This window comes from Oryctolagus cuniculus, chromosome X (assembly GCF_964237555.1).
Source record: "Oryctolagus cuniculus chromosome X, mOryCun1.1, whole genome shotgun sequence".
Classification (NCBI taxonomy): domain Eukaryota; kingdom Metazoa; phylum Chordata; class Mammalia; order Lagomorpha; family Leporidae; genus Oryctolagus; species Oryctolagus cuniculus.
Window position 1 is genome coordinate 69773241 of NC_091453.1, and position 7588 is coordinate 69780828.

General features: G+C 40.5%; 1 pseudogene; it reads right to left on the bottom strand.

Annotated features, from left to right (window-relative positions):
* Positions 1 to 4084: 4084 nt before the first annotated feature.
* On the bottom strand, positions 4085 to 4597 carry LOC100343090 (protein lin-28 homolog A pseudogene; annotated as a pseudogene).
* Between the last annotated feature and the right edge of the window lie 2991 nt (positions 4598 to 7588).

Genomic DNA, 7588 nt, shown 5'->3' on the forward strand with positions numbered 1-7588 from the left:
AGATATAATTTCCATTACTGTATTACAGTTTTATGAATTTGACAATGTACTTAATTTTTCCAGTATTTCTATTTTCATATGTTTTTATATTGCTGTTTACTATGTAGAGATGATTTCCCTCAGTCTGACATCTTCTTGTTAGCATTTCTTCTAAGATACGTCTACTGCTGGTAAATCTCCTTAGCTTTTGTTTGTCTAAAAAAGATTTTTATCTCCTCTTTAATTTTAAAGGCCAAGATTACTATGTATAATATTCATATATGGCAGTGCTTTTTCCATATATATTTGAATATATGATCCCATTTCTTTCTAGCCTGAAAGTTTTCTGCTGAAAAATTCTGATATTCTAATTTGGCGTCATAGTTTGAATGTGGTCTGTGTTCCCCAAATCTTCACTGCTGAAATTTCATTCCCATTTTGAGATATTAAGAGGGTGGAAACTTAATCTAAGTATGGTGTTTAGAGGTGAGGCCTTTGGAAAGTGATTATGATCATATAAGATCATTAAATGGTGTATCCATGAATGAATCTTGGTGGTTTTGTAAGAAGAGAGAGAGGGACCTCTTGGACACCCATGTTCAATGTCTCTTGCAATATGTTGCTTTGTGCCACTTCAGGACTCTGTCAGCAAAAAGGCCGTCATCAAATGATGTTTTTAGATGTTCTACCTCCTTAATCATGGGTCAACATAAGCCTGCTTTATTTATAAAGCTACCCAGGTGAAGGTATTTCATTACAGTGAAAAAAATGGGATAATATGATCTGGCTGAAGAACCCAGGAGAGTATTTTAGGCGTGGAAAGCCAAGACACTCTGGAAAAAAAAAAACCCTAAATGAAAGATCTCTGGGAGTGAGATCCCAGTGGAAAGAACAGGTCATCAAAGAAGGAGGTACCTTTCTCTGAAGGAGGAGAGAACTTCCACTTTGACTACGACCTTGTCTAAATAAGATTGGAGTCGGCAAACACAAAAGACTTCCATAGCCTCGGCAACTCATGACAAGAGCCTAGGGAGATTATTGACGCCATAAACAAGAGTGTCAATTTGTTAAGTCAACAACAGGAGTCACTGTGCACTTACTCCTCATGTAGGATCTCTGTCCTTAATGTGTTGTTCAATGTGAATTAATGCTATAACTAGTACTGAAACACTATTTTGCACTTTATGTTTCTGTGTGGGTGCAAACTATTGAAATCTTTGCTTAATGTATACTAAATTGATCTTTTGTATATAAAGATAATTGAAAATGAATCTTGACGCGAATGGAATGGGAGAAGGATCAGGAGATGGGAGGGTTGTGAGTGGGAGGGAAGTTATGGGGGGGAAAGCCATTGCAATCCATAAGCTATACTTTGGAAATTTATATTTATTAAATAAAAGTTAAAAAAATTAAAACATAGAATAATCTATGGGATTCACTTACATTTCATAATTTGCTTTTTTCTTTCTTCATTCAGAATCTCTTCTTGTCTTTATGTTTTGAGGATTGGATTAGACATTTTTGGGGGGTCTCTTTGGATTCATCCTATTTGGTATGCTTTTGGCTTTATTTGTATAATGTTTATTTATTTGAGAGGGAGGGAGAGAGAGAGAAGGTAGTCTCATCTGCTAGTTCACTCCTCAAATACTTGCAACAGCTAGTGCTGGGCCAGGCCAAGGCTTCAAACTGGGAACTCAATCCAGATCTCCAACATGGGTGGCAGGGACCCAACTACTAGAGCCATCATCTTCTATCTCCCAGGTATAGAGTAGCAGGAAGCTGGAATTAAGAGCAGATTTATCCATTTCTGAAGCAAGCCACGAATAGCTGGGAGTTGAACTCCAGAACTCTGGTATAGGATGCAGGTATACCAAGTAGTGACTTAACTGCTGTACCAAAATGCTTGCCCCTCATTAGCATCTTTTGGATCTTCATTTTGTTTTCTTCCAAAGACTTAGGGAGCTTTATTATATTGTTCTTTAGAATATGCTTTTGTCTCTTTCTCTTTTTTTCTTCTTCTGACTCTCCAATAATGCATACACTATCACCTTCAATGATATCATAAGTCTCTTAAGCTATCTTCACTTTTTCATTCTTTTTTTCATTTTCTCTTCGGATAATTTCAAATGACCTTTCCACATTCACTAATCTTTTTTTTCCCATTTGATCTATTCTGTAGCTGAACGCTTTTATTAAATTTTTCACTTCAATTATTGTATTCTTTGACTCTATCATTTCTGTTTGGTACTTTATATATTTTATATCAGTGAAATTTTCAATTTGTTCATGCATTGTGCTACTGACTTTGAGTATCTTTATGTCTTTTAAATTTTTTAAAGATTTATTTATCCATTTGAAAGTCAGAGTTACACACAGAGAGAGAGAGAGAGAGAGAGGTCTTCCATCTGTTGGTTCACTCCCCAATTGGCAGGAGCTGTGCTGATCCAAAGCCAGGAGCCAGGAGCTTCTTCCAGGTCTTCCACACAGGTGCAGGGACCCAAGGACTTGGGCCATTCTCCACTACTTTCCCAGGCCATAGCAGAGAGCTGGATCGGAAGTGGAGCAGCAGGGAATCGAACCGACGCCCATATGGGATGCCGGCACTGCAGGCGGTGGCTTTACCCACTACACCACAGTGCTGGTCCCTATTTCTTTTAAATTTTCTACCAGGTAAACACACACACACACAGACACACACACATATTTTGTTGGGATTGGATTCTTGATATCTTCTTATTCTTTCATTTGGAACATATTTCCCTATGTTTTGCGTTTTCCTCGACTTTGTGTGTTGGTTTCTGTACATTAGAAAACCACTGTGTAATTCTTGTCAGACTGGCTTTAAGTTTACAAACTATTCTTTTCCATCTGCTTGGCCAGAGGTTTTAGGTGCCTTCAATTTTTTTTGGTCTTGTCTGACCTTCTGTCTTTGTTTTAATGGCCCCCAGGAAATTAATATTACCAAACTGTACTATTTCTTTGAGACAGATGACATAGAAGCTAGTCCCTTAATATACATATGGAAATGTTATGGCATCATATGTGTGTTCCAGTTCCTTCTATTCTTATGGAGAATTTAAGAATCATAGTTCACCTTCAACTCATTCTACTTCATGCAAGGAGATCAGTGTCAGATGCCTGTATTCTCTTTTTTGAATTTTTATTTAAGCTATACACTTTTCATGTATTTCGTGTATACAGATGTAGGAGCATAGTGATCCTTTCCACCCTACTTCCCTCCCACTCACACTCCCACCCTTGCTCTTCCTTCATCTCACTTTCCCTCTATTTTTACAATGATTTACTTTCTTTTTAAATATATATATATTCTCTTGTTCAGTGAATAGTACATTCTTTTTTTAAAATTATTTATTTATTTATTTGAAAGTCAGAGTTACACAGAGAGAGAAGGAGAGGCAGAGAGGAGAGAGAGGAGAGAGAGGAGAGAGAGAGAGAGAGAGAGGTCTTCCATCCACTGGTTCACTCCTGAATTGGCCACAATGGCTGGAGCTACACCGATCCAAAGCCAGGAGCTTCTTCTGGGCCTCCCACCTGGGTGCAGGGGCGCAAGGACTTGGGTCATCTTCTACTGCTTTCCCATGCCATAGCAGAGAGCGGGATCAGAAGTGGTGCAGCCAAGTCCTGAACTGGCACCTTTATGGGATGCTGGCACTGCAGGTGGCGACTTTTCCTGCTACACCATAGTGCCAGCCCCACAATGATTTACTTTCAACTCACATCATACTCATAAGATTAACACTATACTAAATGATGAGTTAAATAGTATGAAAAAAAAAACATGGTTTCTCAACAATAGAGACAAAGGCTGTAAACAAACATTGAAGCTCAAAATGTCAATTTCACTCCTATACATTACATTTTTGGTATTCTATTAGTTACCACAGATCAGGAAAAACACATAGTATTTGTCATTTGGGAATGCCTTATTTCACTAAGTATAATGATTTCCAATTTCATCCATTCTGTTGCAAAAGACAGGATTTCATTCTTTTTTATGGCTGAGTAGTATTACGTAGTTACATATATCATAATTTCTTTATCCAGTCATCAACTGTTGGACATTTGGGTTAATTCAATATCTTAGCTATTGTGAATTGAAGTAAGCTGCCTTTCCCTGGGAGCTGGGGGCCTGCTGCGCCTTCAGGGGGCATGAGGCCACCATACGGCTGATGCTGTGGCAAAAGTGACACTCCTTGGCATGATGGTCTAGACCTCCACAGTTGTAGCACCTGTCTCCTTTAGATCTGTGCTTTTACATGCTCTTCCCCTTTGGCCACCTCTCACTCCCAATACAGAACACTCCACCAGGCCCAGTAACATGGAAAGACTCCAGGCCCTTGTTAGACTTCTTGAAGGTAAATTCCACTGCTTCACTCTCCTTCAAGGCTCCGGATGCTTTCCATGTGCAGCTTACTCTGATGCACAAAGACGTCCACTAGGCAGTCATGGACAGGAAACCAAACCCCATATGCACATTGAACTACCTACAGATGCTGGCCCTGTGCAGCAGCTGTGGCTGATCTGCCACCCGGGCTGCATCCTCCTGGGCCTCCTTGGTGCAGCCACCTGCAAACTGCTGGTTGGACATGGAGCCCATGATCATCAGCAGAACCCGCAGCACCAGGCCCCTAGTTGGGGGGCTGCTGGCCCTAGAGAAGTCTGAAGGCAAAGGGGTGGTTCAGAGAAGAGGCAGCTGCATCTTCCTCCACACACTCCTCATTGACCTTTCATCTGAAAGAGATGAAAGACCTTAGTTGAATTATATCTTGGCTATTGCAAGCAGTTCAAGGTAAGAACTCAAAAGTGCAGACAACAAGAGCAAAACTAGACAAATAGAATTATATCAAACTCAGAAGCTTCTGCACATCAAAGGAAACGATCAATAGCATGAAAAGACATCTGACAGAATTAGAAAAAATACTTGCAAGCTACTTATCCAGCAAAGGGTTAATATACAGAATATATTAGGAATTTAAAAAAAAAAGGAACTACTCAACAACAAATAACCAGTCCAGGTAAGAAATGAGAAAATGACCTGAATAGACAGTTCTCAAAACAAGAAATATAGGCCGGCGCCGCAGCTCAATAGGCTAATCCTCCGCCTGTGGTGCTGGCACACCGAGTTCTAGTCCCAGTCAGGGCGCCGGATTCTGTCCCGGTTGCCCCTCTTCCAGGCCAGCTCTCTGCTGTGGCCCGGGAGTGCAGTGGAGGATGGCCCAAATGCTTGGGCCCTGCACCCGCATGGGAGACCAGGAGAAGCACCTGACTCCTGGCTTCGGATCAGCGTGGTGCACTGGCCACAGTGGCCATTGGAGGGTGAACCAATGGTAAAGGATGACCTTTCTCTTTGTCTCTCTCTCTCTCTCTCACTGTCCACTCTGCCTGTCAAAAACAAACAAACAAACAAACAAACAAAAAAAAACAAGAAATACAGGGGCTGGTGCTGTGGCGTGGTAGATTAAGCTTTCTGCCTGCTGGTCTGGCATCTCATATGGGCGCTGGTCCAAGTCCTGGCTGCTTCTCTTCTGATCTCTCTGTTATGTCCTGGTAAAGCAGTAGAAGATGGCCCAAGTCCTTGGGCCCCTGCACTCACGTGGGAAACCCGGAAGAAGCTCCTGGCTCCTGGCTTTGGATTGACCCAGCTCCTGCCCTTGTGGCCATTTAGGGAGTGAACCGGTGGATGGAAGACCTCTCTCTCTCTCTGTGTCTCTCCCTCTGTCTGTAACTCTACCTCTCAAATAAATAAATAAATCTTTTAAAAAAAAGAAATAAAAATGGCCAACAAATATTTGAAAAAAAAATGTTCAATATTTCAAGCCAGCAAGGAAATTCAAACCAAAACCTCACACCTCTTAGAATGGCTATTATCAAAACACAGAAAATAACAAATGCGACTGATGATGTGGAGAAAAGGGAACTCTCTTATACAGTGTTGGTGGGAATTAGTAAATTAGTACAGCCACTATGGAGAACAATATGCAGATTCCTTAAGACACTAGAAATAGAACTGCCACATGATCCAGCAATCCCACCATTAGGTATATACCCACAAGACATGAATGCATTGTATCAAAGGGATACCTGCTCCACCATGTTTGTTGCATCATTTGTTAATGAAATTTTGAAGATCCTTCATATATGTGGTAGAAACCCTTTATCCTTGAGGAAGAAGCAGAGAGTTGAAGATTTCTTTGTAAGTTGAAAAACACTTTTTGCCGGTTGGGGTTTGTATGCAAGTGCACCTCTGCTTTTCCTCTTGGTTATAATAGGTATATTTTCTGTTATCCAGGAATTTCTTAAAGTAGATTTTGGATGTCTCATGTCAAATTAATCCATTTTTTCTAGGTGATTATTCAGTGTGTAAAGGAACATAGATATAAATGAACAATATAGAAGAGGCTTCTTACTATCTCAGTCTTTTTAAATTTTTATTAGTATAAAGAGAACAGATTTCATGAATATCATAAGTGTAGTTCTAAGAAAATAACCACGCTTGCCTCCCTCCCCCTCTTTTTACCTCAATCTCCCTCCTTCCTTCTCCTGGTCTTTATATACAAAAATTAAGACATTTTATGGCTGGCGCCGCGGCTCACTAGGCTAATCCTCCACCTAGCAGCGCCAGCACACCGGGTTCTAGTCCCGGTCGGGGCACCGGATTCTGTCCCGGTTGCCCCTCTTCCAGGCCAGCTCTCTGCTGTGGCCCGGGAGTGCAGTGGAGGATGGCCCAAATGCTTGGGCCCTGCACCCCATGGGAGACCAGGATAAGTGCCTGGCTCCTGCCATTGGATCAGTGCAGTGCACTGGCCGCAGCAGGCTGGCCACGGCGGCCATTAGAGGGTGAACCAACGGCAAAAGGAAGACCTTTCTCTCTGTCTCTCTCTCACTGTCCACTCTGTCTGTCAAAAAAAAAAAAAAAAAAAAAAAAGAAGGCATTTTACTGGAACTGGCTGGATTCATGTAAAACATAATTTTAAAAATAAAAGAATATCAGGTGTAGTGTGAGACTATTGGTTTATTCCCAAGAGGCATTGGGATTAATGAAATTTAGGTAGTCCTCAAAGGATACATTTTATTTGCATCCCTGAAAAACACCATAAGAAATCAGGAAAAAAACTATTTGCTTGCAGACACAAGTTTTTGATAACAAGTTATATATTCTCATGACCTGACATGACAGTGAAAAATCATACATGTATCCAGTACCTAGAGATTATTTCTGTTTTAGCTACATTTTATTACTTAATCCTCCCAATTTTACTCCATGAGTAAAGAGTAATATCTCCTATTTACAATTCATGACACTAAGTAACAAATGATTTCATGAATTGCCCAAGGGCCCTTAGCTAGTGATAGAACCTGGTTTTGAATGGAAACAGACAAGTTTCAGAGAAAATGCTGACATCCACTTCACTTATCCACTTTTCCCTATAGTGACTCTATACAATAAACAATTATTTTAATGAACTGAAATAAGGATATAAGAAGAGCAAGAAGATACATGCTTAGACTATGTTTACACATAGCTCTCAGATCAAATATGTGAACTGGATTGAACTTTCAAATAGGCAACCCATTTATTTACTTTGTT